Source organism: Cylas formicarius, unplaced genomic scaffold, assembly GCF_029955315.1.
Source record: "Cylas formicarius isolate icCylForm1 unplaced genomic scaffold, icCylForm1.1 PGA_scaffold_6__28_contigs__length_40554024, whole genome shotgun sequence".
NCBI lineage: Eukaryota > Metazoa > Arthropoda > Insecta > Coleoptera > Brentidae > Cylas > Cylas formicarius.
Genome location: NW_026844347.1, coordinates 10629244 through 10649101, shown reverse-complemented (window position 1 = coordinate 10649101; position 19858 = coordinate 10629244). Strand labels below are relative to the sequence as shown.

Sequence of the window (19858 nt, the reverse complement as noted above, 5' to 3'; positions counted from 1 at the left end):
CTCTCTAAGGAGACGCTTAAAGAAAAAACACACACAAAAAGTTCGCGTTGAAGAAGACAAGAGATTATCGACCAAAATTTTAAAAGGAACTTGAGATAAATAAACGATTTTTAGTTGCTATAGTGTCGTTCAAATATTACTTATCCTCAAAATTAAATAGAAACTGTTGAGATAGTGGAGTTTTCCGTTTTTCAACATAGTGGAAACACTGGCAATAACGATAACGATAAAAAATGCTGGGCTGCCAAATACTCGTCACGTCTATCATCAAAATCTTAAATTTAATTCCAAGCAAATATTCGTTCAATTTGAGAAATAAATGTTAGTCAGGTAGATGCGCAATTTAGTGAATATGGCTGTTGTTTTTGATAACTTGTGGCTACATTTCGTGCTTTGCCTTTTTAACCCATCGAATCTTGCGTCAACTATTTTAGATTTTCCAGTTCAATGGACCTCTGGCGGAAAAAATTGTTAATCTACTAACTAAGGGAGAGTGGGAATGGTTATGTTGTGATCATATGAGTCTCACCTTTGTACTGTATGGTTTATATTGATATTGGTCAAAAAATAGTTCGTTTGGTATCATTCGCCATATGGAGTCCTGTATGGATTTATCCCGGTCATCATCATGAATTGAAAATCACTCTGATGTCAATCAAGGAATGTTACATTATATTTATAAACTATATTAACAAGCTTTAGGGGAACTGCAGCAATATACTTTCAATTGCAAAAATATCTTTTGAGTTATCGGTTTCTGCAGTAGACGCATTTAAAAGTACTTGTTCTGCATTTAATAGTGCTTCGTTTGCTACAACACAGGGGCTATTCACATTAAATTAAATATGCTTAAATGGATTTCATCGTAGGATATTGCGCCATTTTTCAAGAAGCTGTAAATGTTTACTGTTAGCAGCACCACCAAAGCTAAGCATCAAGAGATAAACTAGGAAATAGAAATTATACAGAGTCAAAAATAAGACGTTGATAGCAATTTCCTTTGTTCAGTGGAACACCACATCATACCCTATATCATTACTTTGCCTTACTTTGTATCTAATTCTATGTTTTAAATTATATAAATTTTTAAAATTCAGTCGATTAATATCTGGAGATCTTGCAGGTCATTCTATAGACCCATGAATTGTGAATATCGGGCTCCACAAAGATTTGCATAAAAAAAAAATAAGGTCCAATAATTTTGTTATTCAATATCCCTTTATTTATTTATTTTGTGGATGTTGTGTATAATTTTCTCTCATCCATCGGAGATTATTTGTACTTCAATACCTACAATTTTCTTTATTTGCCGTACCAATTACACACTGCGTGGCTTCATCACTAAACAGTATCTGAAGATGAATAAACGGATTTCAGTTGCACATTTCTATCATAGTTTCCCAGCTCTTGTAGTAGTGTTACCGCGTTACCTTGTACGGAAGATAATTTTCTTCTTTCAATACACGCAAAGTTGTTCTTTTGCTGTCATCATTATTTGAAGCTACTTCAGAAGTTGCACGCTGAGAATCAAATCAAATGTTTAACCTTGAGTTCTCATTAGTTTTTGGACGACTCGGCCGGTAGATGATCTTTTACATACCTTGTTTCTATAAATATTCTCTCAATAGTTTTGGTTAGATGGTTTTGGCGTTAAACAAATTACAAACTTCCGGTCTGACATTTAATATTATATACAAGCAGTAAAAATATTTTAGCTTCAATTCCAGTTATACAGGATATAAAGTAAGGGTACAATTTTACGTGTTGAACGAATTCATATCTAATGAAAACGTAACTTCAAAATATGGTTTCGATTATCATTTTTCAAATAATTTTAGTTCTACTTTTTGTTGTTGATATACAGAATGAAAACTCTTGAATGAGACTCTTGTGTCCCTCTGAAGTTCATAAGAAAAGGAGAATAACTCCATAAAATTATGTTTTTATATTTTATATTTATAAAAATATCATTTTATATTCGGTTGATTCCGAACTTCGTATACTGATGAAGTCGTTATTCGTAAATAGATCTACTTTTTTGAAATATTACGGACAGGAATTGCGGCGGTATGTCTGAAAAAGTGGTTCCACCATTAAAGTACTTACGGACGGTGTTGTTGAAATGTACTGCATCCTATTTTTAGTCCGTTTAATTCAATCAAGTTGATACCGCCGCGACCGGCCACGATTAACCGATGCTCTTCCAGAATGATAGCTTTTACGGACGCCCTGGTGGTGTTCTAACAGTATCGTGCCATGGTCGATTTTAATAAGTATTAACTCTTCTAGTGAGCTAGTGTAAATGTTGGGTCAATAAATCTTTTTTTTTTAGATTTGCACACAAACCATGGTTGTACTATTTGATACATATTATTATAAAAATTAATATTAAGTAAGTAACTATAACAAAAACATACAATTTTGATATGGGGAAATGTGAACAAAACCGTATGGTTTGCCTATATAGCTAATAGATAATGTAGTGGCCCTGCTGTGGTAAAAATTGATGCCACATTCGGCACTGATATTTCATTGTACCTTTCCACACACTTAACTCGTTTTCCCAGAACATTTAACTAGGTCTAGGTATATTTTGCAAAGATACTGCCGTAAAAAGGCCGAATCCAAACATACTGGCGACCTGTCACATCGTCATCTATCATGGAGCTTATTGAAATTTTTTTCACAAGTTCCTGTATTATCGACTTTAGGCAGGCATATCTCTAGCAGTTGTATGGGTTTGACTGGATAAATATGATATATGATAAATATGAAATACAACGGATAACACTGTCAAACAAATTTATTAAATGAAACTCATAAAAATTAATAGTCAATTTCATTTAAGTTTAGAAATTATGTAATTCTTCATAGCATACTGCAATTGAGATGATCTACATATACCTGATGTAATAGCTTCTTCAGATTGATGTGGCAACCGACTTCATTTTCGTATCATATTCCGCAGGTGATACGGTGATAATGCTGGTGAAAATTTAAAATCCGTTTTCAAAATTTGGTAATTTGTTCAGTAAAGAAGTAAACGCCTCTTTTATTCGTTAAAACATTTGTTTTTATATTCATCTGTTTTCTTGTGCGTCAAATAGATAACTTGATTTATTATTGAACTGCCAATTCCACTGCGATTTTGAATGTAAATGTAAAGTTCTGATATGAAAAATGTACGCAGTTGCATTTAAAATAGAGATCTTCAAACCCAAAATGATTTTTTTTCGTAAATGAGTTCTTTTAAAGTAAAAAAGGACTTGGCCAAAAATCTTGTTAATTTGCAAGTACTGAGGTTATATATTATTATAAATTGGGTTTTCTGTTTAGGTGATTGTTGTACTAAACTGATCATTAATTCGATTTCTTTTGTTTCAGGTAAATACTTTTCTTTCTCTAGTGCATAATACAAAGAACCTCTATGGTAAGTACAACAAATTTTATGTTGCAAAACAAATATTTAGTGGGGTATATACAAAACACGTTTATGTTTTTGTTTCATTCAAAATGTATTTATAAATTGTGCAAACATTATATACAAAACGATATTATTATTGTATAATTTTACTGGTTATCTTTTGAAAAATATTAATAATAACATTTTAACATTCCATTAAGTTCACGCCCCTTAAAATAAAAAAAAAACAGTTTAATTGACGAAAGCAATTTAAATATTTACATTTTTTCTGTCTGACGAATTTGGATTAAAATTATCAACAATTATGCAAATTTTAGTAAGGTCACGTTACCACAACTGAAATTCCTTTTTTCTAACAAATTTATCCGGTCCAAAAATATTGATGTTAACCGGCTTTCCATTAAAAAATTCAGACAATTATCAAAAACGTTTTTTTAAGAGCATTGTTTCTATTCTATAAACGAATTTCTTACTCATCAGGCACAGTAGATCTAAGTTATTTTATAAATTAATTATTCTTAGAGTGTACAAAGTTTTACTTTTTGGGGATTTAACTGTTTATGTGTAATATATTTATCTTGTTTGTACTGTTCCTGACTTCAAAAATACGTTTTTTTATTTATAAGTGGTCAATAAACGATTATTTTTTTTACCAACTAAACATCGTGATTTTTATATTATCCATTCGAAAGCTTCGAATGCCGTTGCGTCCATATTGTTAGTTAGCTGTCATAAGGGTGGATTTGAATACAAATGGAACCTATGTATCCGTATATTTCGTATTTTTTAAAAAAACTAACCAAAACTTGATTATGAGCCTGTACCTCAGGCATATTATTTTCTGGCATATTAGTTTCCTGGAGTTTTCTCGACTTTTAGCAAATATTGTTCCGTCTAGTAACCCCAGTCGTGAATTCCTCGAGAACGTCGACGACCGCTATCGTCGCCATGTTTTTTTTTTGTTGTTGCATGGAGGAGCGCGCACCGTGTTTGCATACTCCTAGATCGTTATAAAAGCACTGGCGCCGTACGATAGACCTTCTCGGCTCACATTTCTTGTACATTTTTATGTCAATAATATTAGCATTATTCGCTAATCAATTGAGAATTAGTTGAGAGTTCTGTGTACGTGTAGTGACAAACCGGCATGAAATGTTTAATGTTCCGCGAAGATTTCTAAATAAACGAACTTTTGTTTTGTCTTCAGCCATTTCTCTGGTTAGTCGTTAATGCTCCATAAGAATTCAATAGAAACTAGAAAAAGCAGACTATTATTAAATCACTTTTATAAGCGATAGCGAGTTGAGTTTTAATACTCATCGCCCGTGAAAAACCGAACACGCTGTATTACTTGAAACTAATATAAAAGTTAATTTCAAGACAAAACCATCTCTACGACTTTATTTTAAATACTTAAATAAAATGTTTAACAAAAATTGGTCGAATGATGTTTAGCTTTAAAAGGAATGTCCTTTTTTGGTACCGTTTAGTAGATGATTTTAATGTAATTTCGGAGGGCCGGGACTAGGCTAGGTTATGACTTGTGTCTTATGTTCCATTACTTGAGGTAGTAGGCGATCAGAGCAGGTTGCAGTTAGCACTCAGCTTGTATAAACAAATTACTTACCTTTTTACGATCTTTCCGTATTTTAAAACAATTTTCTAAGTATTGACATACAGGCGGTTGATTTTTGAATTTGTCAAATCCGACCCTGTATTTTTTTAAATTTTAAAAATATGTGTATATATATATATATATATATATATATATATATATATATATATATATATATATATATATATATATATATATATATGATGACACTATATTCCGGGATATCATCCGTTCGCTCGTTGAACTCCGACTGGATTCCTGCAAATCCTGCATCCGACTGGAATCCTGCAGACGTTTCGCCAAAATCTCACTTGGCATCTTCAATGCTCACGCTCCGAAAATACTTCGAACACTTCGCAACGAGCGAACGGATGATATCCCGGAATATAGTGTCATCATATATATATATATATATATATATATATATATATATATATATATATATATATATATATATATATATATATATATATATATATATATATATATATATATATATATATATATATATATATATATATATATATATATATATATATATATATATATATATATATATATATATATATATATATATATATATATATATATATTCTCACGTATTGATTCACGGATGGAAAAATGTGATGACACTATATTCCGGGATATCATCCGTTCGCTCGTTGAACTCCGACTGGAATCCTGCATCCGACTGGAATCCTGCAAATCTTGCATCCGACTGGAATCCTGCAGACGTTTCGCCAAAATCTCACTTGGCATCTTCAATGCTCGCGCTCCGAGTGTTCGAAGTGTTTTCGGAGCGCGAGCATTGAAGATGCCAAGTGAGATTTTGGCGAAACGTCTGCAGGATTCCAGTCGGATGCAAGATTTGCAGGATTCCAGTCGGATGCAGGATTCCAGTCGGAGTTCAACGAGCGAACGGATGATATCCCGGAATATAGTGTCATCATATATATATATATATATATATATATATATATATATATATATATATATATATATATATATATATATATATATATATATATATATATATATATATATATATATATATATATATATATATATAATGTTTTTTATGGGTTTTTGTCTGTCTGGATTTTTTTAGCAAAATCTTAAAATGTCATTAATTGTCGGTCGTGATTTATGAGAGTAATAAAAATTTATCAAAAGAGTAAATAGTTTTTGGCAAATCCATATCCATATAGCATTTTTCCAATAGAAAAACGTTTTATTGGAAATATTTCTAAATCTGAATAAACTTTTTCAAATATAAACATGTTTATACAAAGTCACCCTTCTTAATAAATACGATATGATAAATTATAAAAATACAGTGTTTCTATTTGAATAAAATGACTTTCAGCTACTCTTTGGTGTATATATTTAATTTGTTTGTAGTCGCCTGTTTTTATCTATTTTGGGAATTTCAATAGTATCATAAATAGATAGATATACATATTTAAACTTATAAACGTCGCTTTTGATATGAAATTCAATAGCAATGACAGAAACTGCAGGATTATTTATATATGATTGAAGGAAATAACTTTCAAATAATTTGAAAATATAATATTTTTTTTATATTTACGTGGATCCGGAACTGCATACTTTTCAAGACACAGAATATAAAACTTTAAAAAAATCTTGTTTAATTTAATTATTCTTAAACGAGGCTGTTGTCGCCACAAACAACACTAAGAAATTCCACCATTCGGTCAAGGAATATTTAACTATTTATTAAAACCCCTTTTTTTAAGTTCGTGATCCTGTATCTTGGTAACCCATATTCATGTTATCATATGAAAAAATGTTCTTATTATTCGAACGTGCTTTCTCAGTATAACTGCCAGTGGTTTTGATTTTTTTGTAAACACAACATCTCTGTGTATCACGTATTTTCCAATGAGAGAAAATAAAACGAAAAAATAGAAGAAAGCAATTATAAAAATTAACAAATTGCTATCATCCGTTAAGTCTAAAAATGAAAGAAAAAAATTCGTGGCGGTGCAAACGTGCAATTTATTTTGAAATTAAAGCAGATAGGAGATTTTTCTATATTTTATGGCTGTTAAGGCTCGTCGAGTGGTTTTTTTTTAATGTTAGTTTGATTTAAATAAGTGTTTTTTTTTATGTCACAAGTGTTAAGTGAATGAAATGCTATTTATTTAGATCAATTAAAAGTTTATTTGAATGATGTGAACAGGTCGATAGAGCTGCCGATCTTCCATTTAGATGAAAACAATAAAGGCAAGATGCCGTGAAAGACGCCATATTTAGTCGAAAACTAGGAGCTAGGAGATACGCAAATTTAAGATGAGAAAGTGAATGTTCAACTGCATATGCATTGAATTGGTCTACATACAATATTACGTAATTCATTTTATATTAAGTTGTTAAGTTGGTATTAAGTTATATCTCCAAAAACCTAAAAAGCCTAGGCCATAGTCACGTTGGTGGGGCGGTGCTTACTCAATAAATAATTAGAGTTATTTGTAAAAGAAGCTATGATTTGATATAATGAACTAAACAAATCCAAATAAGAACAAAAAAAAATTAAATGATTGAAAATATTCAAATACATACACGGATTTAATGCGAGCCAAGAATTAGTTTACTGAAGCAAATTATGTTCAAAGGAATAAAATACTTCTAAATAAATATTTATTAGGATCCTTTTTTCCGATGTTCTTCAGTATAGCCACTATTTTCACTCACAGTTCGGACTTTGGCACGACGTAAGAGTCGTGCCCTCCTTGTAGCCTGTCGTAGCTTCAGATCAATCGAGTGCATGGTGTAAAGATGTTTTGTAACATCTTTCAATATGAAATGGCAAGGATACCGAAACGGATTCCTTTCGAAGCTCACACGCTCACAAAAATACTTCGCAATCGTCAGCTTTTCGGTATTCTGCGATTAAAACAGGTAAACAACGCCTACGTACGACATTAGCGTTTTCGGATTCGGGCCGTTTCGACATTGTCCTCCGTTCGATAAATTTCCTTTCGAGCAATGCGGTAAGAGTCTCGGGCGTTATTAATATATGCGCCGTTTAAATAATTTGCATCGCCGTGTCCGAGGCGAGGATGAAATACGACGCGAAACGACCGCTATAAAGCTCGTGGCACTTCGTGGCGACATCTAAACCCGGTATACGCATTCCGCGGCTTAAGCGGTCCAATGAATATTGAAAATTTAATGAGACAACTGCCGGGGGATTATGCGAATTAGCCGCGCACATTTCGTAATGCGTCCGCGAACAATCCGAAAATATTTCCCGCGGGGAAAATTCGGAATGCTTTTCTTTAATCCCGACCGGTACGGGTGCTGCGTTGGCCAACCAGCGTGCCAAATTCGAGGGGGACTCGTAAACCGTAAGAGATACAAAGTCAGCTAAATAGATGCGAAGTTGTGCATTTTGATGCTAAATTTAAAACCGTTTCCAAATCGAGAAAATTCCGATTAGTTCCGGTGATATCCGTAAAAACCTTCTAGCTTCTAGCCCTGTCTATGCTAATCCTTACATGTACTTATGAAGCTATGAAAAAAAAGAGAAGAAGAAGAAGAAGTTTTTGACCATTGACCTTGCGGCACCCAACACCCCCACTATATGTTTGAATGCGGCACTAGATCTCGTTAAATGGTTTGTGATAACGAGTTAGGTATGAGGAAATTGCTGTTTAGAAAGAAGGTAGCACAAATTGCAGGTTAGTTGGTGCAATCATTACCTTCTAAACGAAAATATCAATATTGCTTACGGCTTGTCAATTTATAGCGCAGTATCTATTGGTATTGGTATTAAGGGGGGCGCCCCCCGCGCCCGAGCACTCAGGACACCAGATGGGCCCGTTGTGCTCCCAGACCGCGCTAGAGGGCGTCCAGAATACCGTCCCTCGTATAGAAGGTCAGCAGAAGACTCCAAATCTTGCCCATGTCAAAGCAGGGCACTCGGTGAGCAGGTGATACGGGGTTTCCTCCCCTTCCATGCACCACCTGCACTCCGGGTCGGCTCCAATGCCTAGCAAGCAAAGATGCCCCCTAAGCCTGCAATGTCCTGTGTAGGCCGCTGTTAGTGTTCTACACTCCCTTCCGGTCAGTCCAAGCAGCTCTCTGGTCCGAGGAAGGGCGGACCCATCCATCCTAAGCTCACCTGCCTCATTCCCGGAGCAACCCTCCAGCCCTTCACGGCCCATTCTCTCACCCACGATTCGAGAGCTCCCCGTCTCACGCACGGCGCTCTGGTCCCATGTGCCTGTGCGAGAAGCCCTCCCTAGCCCGCAGTATCTATGGGAAAAATCAGCGATTTCTTTTGAATTTTTCCCTGGCCTTAATTGAAAACAAATTACACTTACTCACAAGTTAACTTACAACTTAACTTACTTACTACTTACTTATTAATCAATACTTCCCCAAAAGTTGGCAATAAAGCCAAATTTACACAAAAAATAAGGTGGCTATGAAACAAAAGCATTCATGTCAAACAGTCTTGACATAGTTGTTAATTATTATTTGTAGTATTAATGTATTAATGTGTATTTATTACAATTCACTCATAAATTCCAGAATTTCTAGTGAACGGTACCTAAATCTATATCCCCGGCTAGTGCATCCGTATCCAAATTTGTTTCCAAATTGATAATTTAAAATCCCTAATTGCGAAGATCAATCGGATATTTTGAAAATGACGCGATAACTCCGAGAATGTGAATATGGAAGACATTATTTCAAACCGCTATCATCCCTAAAAAATCAAGTTAAGTCAAAGAATTAAACCGCATTAAAAATAGTTTTGACCGATGAATGGTAGTTTTACAACTTTATTTAATTTGCATAATGAACATTCCTGCTTTATTGAAACTCCGCAATAACACGAATAAGTGAGAGCACACAGGCGATCGTCCTTTAATGTTTGTGTAGGCTCTTGAAATAATAAAATTATCGGTTCAATATAACGTCCGAAAAATATCAACTATTGATATTAAATAATATTCTCAACAAATCATCAAATATAGACCGAAATAAGAGGATATCAAATCGTGCCAGAAGTCCAGATATAAATCCACTGCATTACTTCTTATGGGGTTATTTAAAAAAATCGACGTAGATGAACTACAATTTAGTTCGAGAAATTAGAATTATTCCTGCGCGGTTCATTCAACGTACAATATTAAAATTGCAAGTTCTTGAAATGCATTTAGGCTTTATTTATTTATTTTATTTTATTATTACATAATTTACGAGATCAAAGAAATTTTAATAATTGCGTGTGTGTTCTCATATTCTCAATTGTTTATATACAGTAATAAAATATTTTTGTAAATTTATTTTAAAATCGTCTTTTTTCTACTATAATAATTAGTTACCAACGTAAAATGGAATTAAAACTCTAATATTTAACAAATACGTCAAGACGGTTTGACACAATAATGCTTGTTTTAATTTTTTGTTTAAATTTGAAATGACAAAGTTAGGTGTGTATAAAAAAATGAAGTTCATGATGGGCCCACAAAATTGAAACGTCATACTTAAGATAATATCAATTTCTAAAGAAAAAAAAATGCAATGACAAAGTGTTATTTGTTCACTTTTTTTCTTTAAATTAAGTCCAGGAAAACTCAAATGGAATGAAGTTTTTCACGAATGCCTTCAAAACTAATCAGAATTTTCTCAATTTTGAATTAATTAAATTAAGCACCAAAATACATAACTTTGCCTCTATTTAACCGTATCTCGCTGTTTTCGAGATCGGAATAGACACCCTCTAATTTGGGACAAGCGCAATTTTCGGCTTCATGAGTGGCCAGTTTGCTTGGATGACAGCGAAAGCATTTGTTTAATAGTTATTTTTTTACTGACCTAATTGTTTTTTTTTAGATAATTTTGGTACATGAAGTTGGAGGTTTAATATAAGACTCTTCCTGCCAAAATAAAACATCCTTATGAAAAGAAACCGTAATTCTCTTGAAAAAACGAAGTTTGTTTGTGTCTCCCATAATAGAACAAAAACTAAAGCAAAACTTAATCATACGAATCTAAATCGCGCAATGCTTTGTCATCATGACGTTATTCCAAATTGATCGATGTTAGTTAATTCATTAATTCATTAAACACAATGCGTCGCCATTAAAAATGATCCCATTCCAACCAAGAACGGTATCGACCTTCCACTCCTGTCCGATTGCGCTGATTGTGCTGACACGCTGTCTTGGTCGTTCAGTCTTAGAAGTCGATCGCTGATTCTTCTTAACGTCCCTATACATGTATGTCAGCGTAGTAGCATGCCAGCCTGTCCAACTTCCCAAAACTACATCATAGCCTCTCACGTCTTCTTATAGAAGGTGGTTGCTAGACGATATCTTCAATACTTCAAACACATTCTAAAAGGAAATTAATAAAACTTTTTGAGTTTTATGAACTTGGAAGAAGTCTACAGGTTCCGAAATGTTATCGTTTACCAAAAGGCATTAAATACATAACACACCGTACTGAACAAATTCATGGAGGAAAACGCTTTCTCGGTTAGAAACGCATTTATTTTTTAAACAAGCAGAATTTTTGGTAACTGCTTTAAAGTACTTGGAGCTAAACAAGAGAATGGTAGTTTACTGATATAAGTATTGTTTTTAATCTGTGTACTAACAGACCCTCGCGTAAAAGGAGTTTACATGGTAGTAATTAAAATGTTTGTGGCAATATTCTAATTTTAATAAATTTTGTTTTAACATCAACCCTATACTTTTGACTAGCAGCAACGCTTACTTATTTACAAAGCAAATATACGCCACGCATGAGCTGAGTGTTTTCATACCTACTATACGTTGCTACTGACTGAAAAACGCCTAGTTTCGCACACATATGCAATATGATCTACATGGTTTTCAAACTAACAATTGCACTAATGCAAATCTGGAGCTTTACTTACTATTTCAGCCTGTGGGACAATTTTACAGCATTTATGGATGCCAGTTTATATTATGATTCGTTATGGTGCAAAATAATGGAAAATAGAAAAACAATTTTTTCAATCAACTGGATTTTAAGTTACCTACGACCGCTAGAGGTATATTTATGAAACAAACTTTATGATAGCGGAAAAGATGAACGACCTTAATGAATAATACAATTTAGTGGGCGGGTTCTGAAACCGATCGTGACCCTTTCAAACTAGGCTATGACCTTTTCGACACTCCATAACTAACAGAATCATCATGTACCACGCCCCTCACCTATACCGAAGGCGAGTCCCAATTGCATTAGATCGGGCCGTAAGAGAAATCTGGGGTGATTACTGCCATACTATATTTTTCTAAATAAATTACTGTTTCCCAAATTTGGAAAATTAAGAAAAACCACAAAGTTACTATTAACCTGATTAATAAAATAGTTGAAACCAAAACAAACAAAAAACTACAATAAAGAAATTAAATTTTACTAAATTTTGAAGTCGGATAAGAATGCAGTGCACCGCTCAGTATATTAGTTCTCTGAAGACAGTTGGTTCGCAATGCAAGCTGCATTTATAATCAATTTGTGAAAAGCTAGCGAGCAAATAAAAAGCCATACGGACATCCAGCGCTGTATTAAGACACAATCATGATAACCATAGCCACCCTATCCCTATTTGCAAGAATCAAGCAAAAGGCTGGACTGTCCGATTTTGACAAGTATCTAGAGCTACAACAGTGTACCACGAATTATGTTTCATGGCGGACTAAATAAGATGTGCGATAAAAAAATTCCTATTTATGAACTTTACTATAAATATTTTTTATATCACGATATAATTGTTATTATTGTGTTGTATATTTTTCCTTTATGGTAAGATTTCGGTGCAAATATACAGTGTGTTATTTGATGAGTGTTTAAAATTTCATAGGTTTAATTCTCCAATATACTTAAAGTAAAAAGTTACTAAAGACGTTTTTGCGATATAGGGGATCGGAGTTATATTTTAATTAGGTTTTCTCACTTCATGGCTCTTTGTACGAAATTGTCATATATTTTTGTTTAAAAAAATCAATGGTTCGATCATATTTTCTTTAAAAAAAATCATCTTATTAGGAGTCGAACATTTTCGAAATATCTTGACTTGAAATAATCGATGCGTGTAAGTTTGTTCTACAATACTTTTTGTTTATGTTATCATTAGTATTAACGTGTATGACGAAGACAACAATCTCCATTACCACATGTCTTCCTGCAAATGAAGTTTACCTTGCAAAATTGATGTTCAGATTGCTCCCAAACCCGTGCGGTAATATCCCGGAAATGTCCAATGTGGCTCGGATCCGTGGACAACGAAACTGACGTGGTAAAGTAGCGCTTCCCGCACGCTAGATCGTTGTATAAATAGGTAGACGGGAGTAGAAGGAAGTAGATTTTAAATTGCTCTAATTTCGCTTGAATATTGATGCTGAACAAAAAAAAATTGGAGGAAAATACACCACTCTGGAACAAACAATTGCTCACTTCTGAAATAATTTATAAGTGTTCATTTGCTAAAATCTGGCCATAAGTGTATAGACACAAACATCTAGAAGGTGCAAAATACCTGATTTTTCCTGACTAACCTATAAAAAGAAAAATAAGTTGTGTTTTTTTTTTATTTATTTATTGCGATAAATATAGTAGATTTGACTAATATCCTTGAGTATTCAAGTTCGAGTTTTTCGTCGTCACCAGAAAAATAAAATTTTGAAAAAGCGGTTTTAGACGTTATTTTAACAGAACCTTTGCAACCAGCATGGCAAAACAATCAGATTTATTAACCTTTTTGTCGCTTTCATTCATCATTGGAAATTTTGTATGGTAAAAATGTTGACAATAAATGAATTGAACTGAAAACTGTAATATTAAAAAATGCTTGGTTCCCTATAGCTGTGATGGTTAAAATTAGACTACCAATATTCAGACACTGCTCCTAGTATGGTAACCTGAAATAATAAGTTTAATGCGTTGAAAACTTATTGGAACTATTAATATTTGTAGATGATATTACACTTTGTTTCATTTCCATTTAGCACTGTGCAGTCCATTTTGGACATTAGCTTCCTCCAGTCTTGTCCACACCTCTCTTCGGCGTCCCATCCATCCACCTGGACCCATCATGCTTTTTCAGGTCATTCACCCATTTCATTTGAGGTCATCCGCTATTTCTTGTATTTTCCCAAGGTCTACCTCCTCTCTAACGTCTCCAACACGTACAAAGCATTAATTGAATAGTACACTATTGTTAAATGATCACAACGTCTGTTAAACAATTGAATTGCAAATGGTTTTTTTGGATGCAAAATTTTGACAGTCCTGCTTCATACTAATATAGCGTGTCATTCGGAGATTTTTCGTTATTTGTCGTACAATGTTACAATCGCGTGTTTACGCGCGTCTGGAAAAGTAAACCAAAACGAATATAAATCTTGAAAGTCCTCTGACGGCGGCGGCGGCGGCGTTTCAGGTATTTTGGCACCGGTTCAGATATTCGCCCAGCTATTTGGCAACGGTCGGAGACGCGTGAAACGGCACGCGGTTTCCCTCTTATTTTTTTGCATTCCTAACGCAATCCTAATCTAATTGAGACAGGTAATGAGCGCGTCCCTAGTCGGCAGACGGTTGCCAGGAAATTAAAAAAACGAAATACATTTCGGGCTCGTTTATTTTGTTCAGTGCGGACAGCGCGTGTCGCGTAATGATGTTTCGGATCGTCTTATCCTATTCCTAATTCATGTAGCTACTCGATTCAAGATCCAAGATTGGGGAGGATCAATCAATCAATTAACTTGTTCGTCACTGGGACCCAAACAGCTATATAGCTTTTTCTTTATTCGTTTCTCATGGTTCGTCGCTTTTCAGCAGATTGAAACGCATTCTGGATAGGCCTTCAAATTCGTCTAGGAGTTCTTGGTCTGATTTGTTCTGGCAAGTCTCTCCATCATTTCTGAAATTCTCTTTCTTAAATAAACTTTTTGAAGTGATAGACGAAATTGACTTTAGAAGGCAATGTTAGAGCGATTTATGACATATATAAAGACGCAAAACTAGTAATTAAAACAGGGAAAAACATATCCGCGCCCTTCGAAATCAGTATAGGTCTGAAACAAGATTGTTGTCCCTCATCCACATTATATATTTAGATAACTTTACACCATTGGATGAAAAAATGTAAGAATATGTGAATCGAAATCAGAAATGCTTGTCCCTATACCCTTTTATACCTTATTTAAAATATGTATTCATAAAGATTTACACTATTCGATGTGGAAATGTATGAATATACTAGATTGAAGTTTCAAAATTTAGGAAAAAAATCATTTCACCTTCGACTCAAATGATCAGTCGTGACTCTCCCCATAGGTGTAGAGCTTTATATAGCTACGTCTTTCTGATACGTCCCGCAGATGAAAACGCATTCTGGAGAGGCCTTCACATTCCCCTAGAGAAATTCCTTGATCTGTCTTTGTTCTGGCAGGTCTCTCCTTCATTTCCGAGTTTCTCTTTCCATCTATTTTTTGAAATCTGATTTTGGAATGATTTTCGCCTCCCCAAAAAGTAGCTTGGGTTTGATCCTTCACGGTGCTTATTCTCCATAATCGTTGCTTAATATTTATTTTAAAGTGTTGGTTGTTGCAATAGAGAGAAGTCATGAAAGAGGTAGCAAAATTATAAAACGCAACATGGAAGAATAAATGTGACGAAATCAAAAGATACAATCAACGAATCTCAGGAACAATACAAAAGTGGCCAGCAACATGCCCGAAATATCCTCGTGAGAGTTGAAAGATTAGCGTACTATCTTTTAAGAGAGATGAAATTCACATCACCTTGACTGAACTCAAATCCACGTTAAGAAAAATGAAAATTAAAAAAGCAGCTGGCCGGGAAACATTCCATGGGAAGGTTGTATGGTAAGATCATAAACGAAAGAATAGGAAAAGAGTTGAAAGAAAAAGAGCAACAAAGTTGTTTTCGCGCTGGCAAATCCTGATTCATTGTATTTACCCTTAGTCAAATCATCAATCTTCAACTACCACATATCTATTCGTTATGTATACATCTCAGGCATATCCAAGAAAATTTTTCCAATTACATTACCCATTCCATATATATATATATATATATATATATATATATATATATATATATATATATATATATATATATATATATATATTCCATGTCGTGCGTGTCTTATTTTATGTGAACCATCCTCATAAATTTTTCAAATAACCTAAACCGTAGGATGGGTATGATGACCGTTTCGAAATCATACTTATTGAATAAAATATGTTGAATATATATAATTTACAGGTATTTTGTGTCAGAAATAAAGAAAAATGCCTCTAGATATGAAAGACCTCACAGGAAAATTTAGGAACTATACTGGTACTACCTACTTCATTTCAAAATTTCAAAATTAAATTCATAATTTTCTTTCTTTTACTCGAAAATAGTAAGAGATGGGTTATGCTACATGAATTTTGCGTGCAATTCGAAAATAAATTTTGAGAGATTGAGAGATACCATTTAAACAAAGGAACTCGGAATCGCCATCTACTTTTTAATCTATTTTATATTTACTGCAAAAAGTGCTCAAGAAAAAATTATGATTGACGTGTGCGAGCATTTTTCTTAAAATTGAATACCCGATTTTTAAATGAACTTGTTCCATATTCTAGCTGTTTCCTGTAGAATGTTCCATTTAAAAGTAGAAAGTTTTGATTAGTTTCCTGAAAAAAAATCAACCACCTGTATACTTATACTTAAGAAATTTAAATCAAAACAAGTAAATTTTTTTTTTAATGTGTACCACACTGTATTATCGAGGTGAATTATTAGGTGAACTAGCCACATGCCTAGCTGCGTCAAGAAAGACAGTTTAGAAGTGTTTGCCGTAGGTTCGACAGTTCCGCTCTGAGCGCAATAAATAAATTTGCTTGTAAATTTGTTTAATCCTTTTAAAGTCGGATTGTGGGAAGATATTAGCCTACAACCCCTTAGGCCACGCGGCCCGTTCCTATTAAACTTAGTTTACAACGTTCAATTAGTCCAATTAATAGGACGAAGGTGGCCACCGGCAAATTTGAAAATTGATTTTGGCTACTGGCGAACCTACTTTCACAGTTCCATTTCGTCGATAAACATAGTCATTGCCATTCGGCGTGCCGTTTGGCGAGCGGATGTATATATTTTTTTTTTTGCGTCCTTAGCAAAATTCTCACTAACCGTTGCAAATTATCTGTTTTTCATTAGCACACGGTTATTTTTGGCAAAAACTTTTTTCCAAAAATAATGCGGGTTTTTCTCTATAACTTCTGAACGCACTAATAAAAACAAATGCATGCCGCAAATCGATAACGAATTAGCAACTTCACTTTTTTGTATGGAACACCTTGTATATGTCTACTTAATTTGAAAGTTCTTTTTAACCCGATTTCAAAAATATGTAGTTTGTCGGTATTCGGCTTAGCCGTTTTTAAAATAACTCTAGTTTATTATTCAAAACTAGAATTTAGTGATCAACACCATTATTGCGTGGGAAAACAAAATATTGGTTATAAGTTTTGATGGCTCTCTAACAGACATTAATAGTGTCACGACGACTAATTATATTTTTTAGAAACACTATATCTTTATAATACGGATGGTTCGGAATATCGAAAAAATAAAATAATTTTCCCGTTTTATTCAAAAAATGAAAATATAACGCATGTACTGCGTATACTTTCAATGTTCATCGATTTAATGAGACAAAAAGTATTAGGAGGAAAAATTAAGCACGCTATTTTGAAGGTGAATTTTATTTTGAAAGTAACAGTAACTACATCAATTCCAAATGCTGCAAACGATATAGGGAAAAATTCATAATACTTTAAAAGACACCATTTCCACTCCTACAAATGTTTCCCACTATAAGATTCAGCCACTTCAATATTGTGAAGAAATGATTGAAAATCTTTAAAATGATTGGCATTTTTTTTAACGAAATTATTTTTAAAACTGCAAAAATAAGCAAACGGTAAAAATATAAGTTCGTTCATGTCTGGTGCGGCATGTTAGCTGATAAAGTTATCGGACCGGTAATATTTTAAGGGATTTTAACGGGTAAAAGGTATTTGCACTTGTTTCAAAATGAAGTAGAAAACATGCTAGTAAACATACCTAATCAGAATTACAATATCCTTCACTTATTGTTGTGGGGTTACTTAAAAAATAAAATATATCAGGATAGACCAGAAAATATTTTAAGATAAAGAATTGAAAATTAAATATTTTTACTTAACAGAAACTGTTCCGATTTTTTTTAGAGTAACCACAAGTATGTTATGAAAAAACCTGTTCAGCTACAGAGCAAACGATGGAGATTACGTTGAAAATTTTTTAATTACTTATTAGTTTGAGTTACTGTTTGATTTAAAAATTTCCTTTTCTTTCAGTCAATGTTGATGTTGTTTATTAAATTTTATTTTTGAATAATGAACTCGACTTTCATCTTAAGTAGAAAAAAGTGATGTTAATTTTTTATACATTACAATTACATATCAAAAGTTTTTGTCGATACCTCTTAAAGGTACGTGGATGTCAAAATATAAATGAAAATCATGTATAACGAAACTGAGGTAAATCGAAAATTACAGAAAAAAATTGGCTCAAAAATTGGACAATGGAAAATCGAAAAATTTTACAATAATAAGACAGCAAGTTGAAAATAGACTTAACTGCGAACTTAAAATACCCCCTGACACTTTGACCGTAGAGGAAGAGATTGTCAAGCTGAACGGTTTCGTCGATGATCAACGAAATTCATGGAAAAGATATTTTCTAGAATCTACTGAACATGACAAAACAATTTAGAACAAGAGAAGCAAAGGAAATTAAAATTAAGGAGCAATTCAAGGAAATGCAAAAATAAAAATGTAAATAAAATATACTAAACAGACCTGCAGACAGTGAGGGTAAAATTACCATAGATAAAAATGTAAAGTCGTTAAAAATGTATATAATGTAAATTCTTCGAACTAGTAACGCTACCGAGCTAGCTATCATGGTGAATAAGTATTGCCACATAAGTGTTTTTCTGCTATATGTTCAACGGCGTATTTATATATATATATATATATATATATATATATATATATATATATATATATATATATATATATATATATATATATATATATATATATATATATATATATATATATATATATATATATATATATATATATATATATATATATATATATATATATATATATATGATGACACTATATTCCGGGATATCATCCGTTCGCTCGTTGAACTCCGACTGGAATCCTGCATCCGACTGGAATCCTGCAAATCTTGCATCCGACTGGAATCCTGCAGACGTTTCGCCAAAATCTCACTTGGCATCTTCAATGCTCGCGCTCCGAAAACACTTCGAACACAGCGCGAGCATTGAAGATGCCAAGTGAGATTTTGGCGAAACGTCTGCAGGATTCCAGTCGGATGCAAGATTTGCAGGATTCCAGTCGGATGCAGGATTCCAGTCGGAGTTCAACGAGCGAACGGATGATATCCCGGAATATAGTGTCATCACATTTTTCCATCCGTGAATCAATACGTGAGAATATATATATATATATATATATATATATATATATATATATATATATATATATATATATATATAGAGTTTTTTACAGCTGTCGCTGTCTCCCTTCTCTCAACCTACGCCTCCATCCATCTCTGTCCTGCCATTCATCTCCGATACCTCTTTTTTCCATAGATTCATCTACTTCATCCCTCCAAGATCTTCTGGGTCTACCCCTTTTTCTTCTACC

General features: G+C 33.4%; 1 protein-coding gene across 8 annotated transcripts in view; it reads left to right on the top strand.

The window, feature by feature from the left end:
* LOC132703243 (death-associated protein kinase related-like) overlaps nucleotides 1-19858 on the top strand; it is a 188520-nt gene that overhangs the window by 137886 nt on the left and 30776 nt on the right. For 2 of the 8 annotated variants that reach the window (XM_060672389.1, XM_060672391.1), the window contains exon 3: nucleotides 3385-3430. The exons of the other annotated variants lie outside the window; for them this stretch is intronic. The gene's annotated coding sequence lies outside the window, so the exon portion shown is untranslated. The remainder of the gene's footprint in view (nucleotides 1-3384; nucleotides 3431-19858) is intronic. 8 annotated transcript variants of the gene reach the window in all.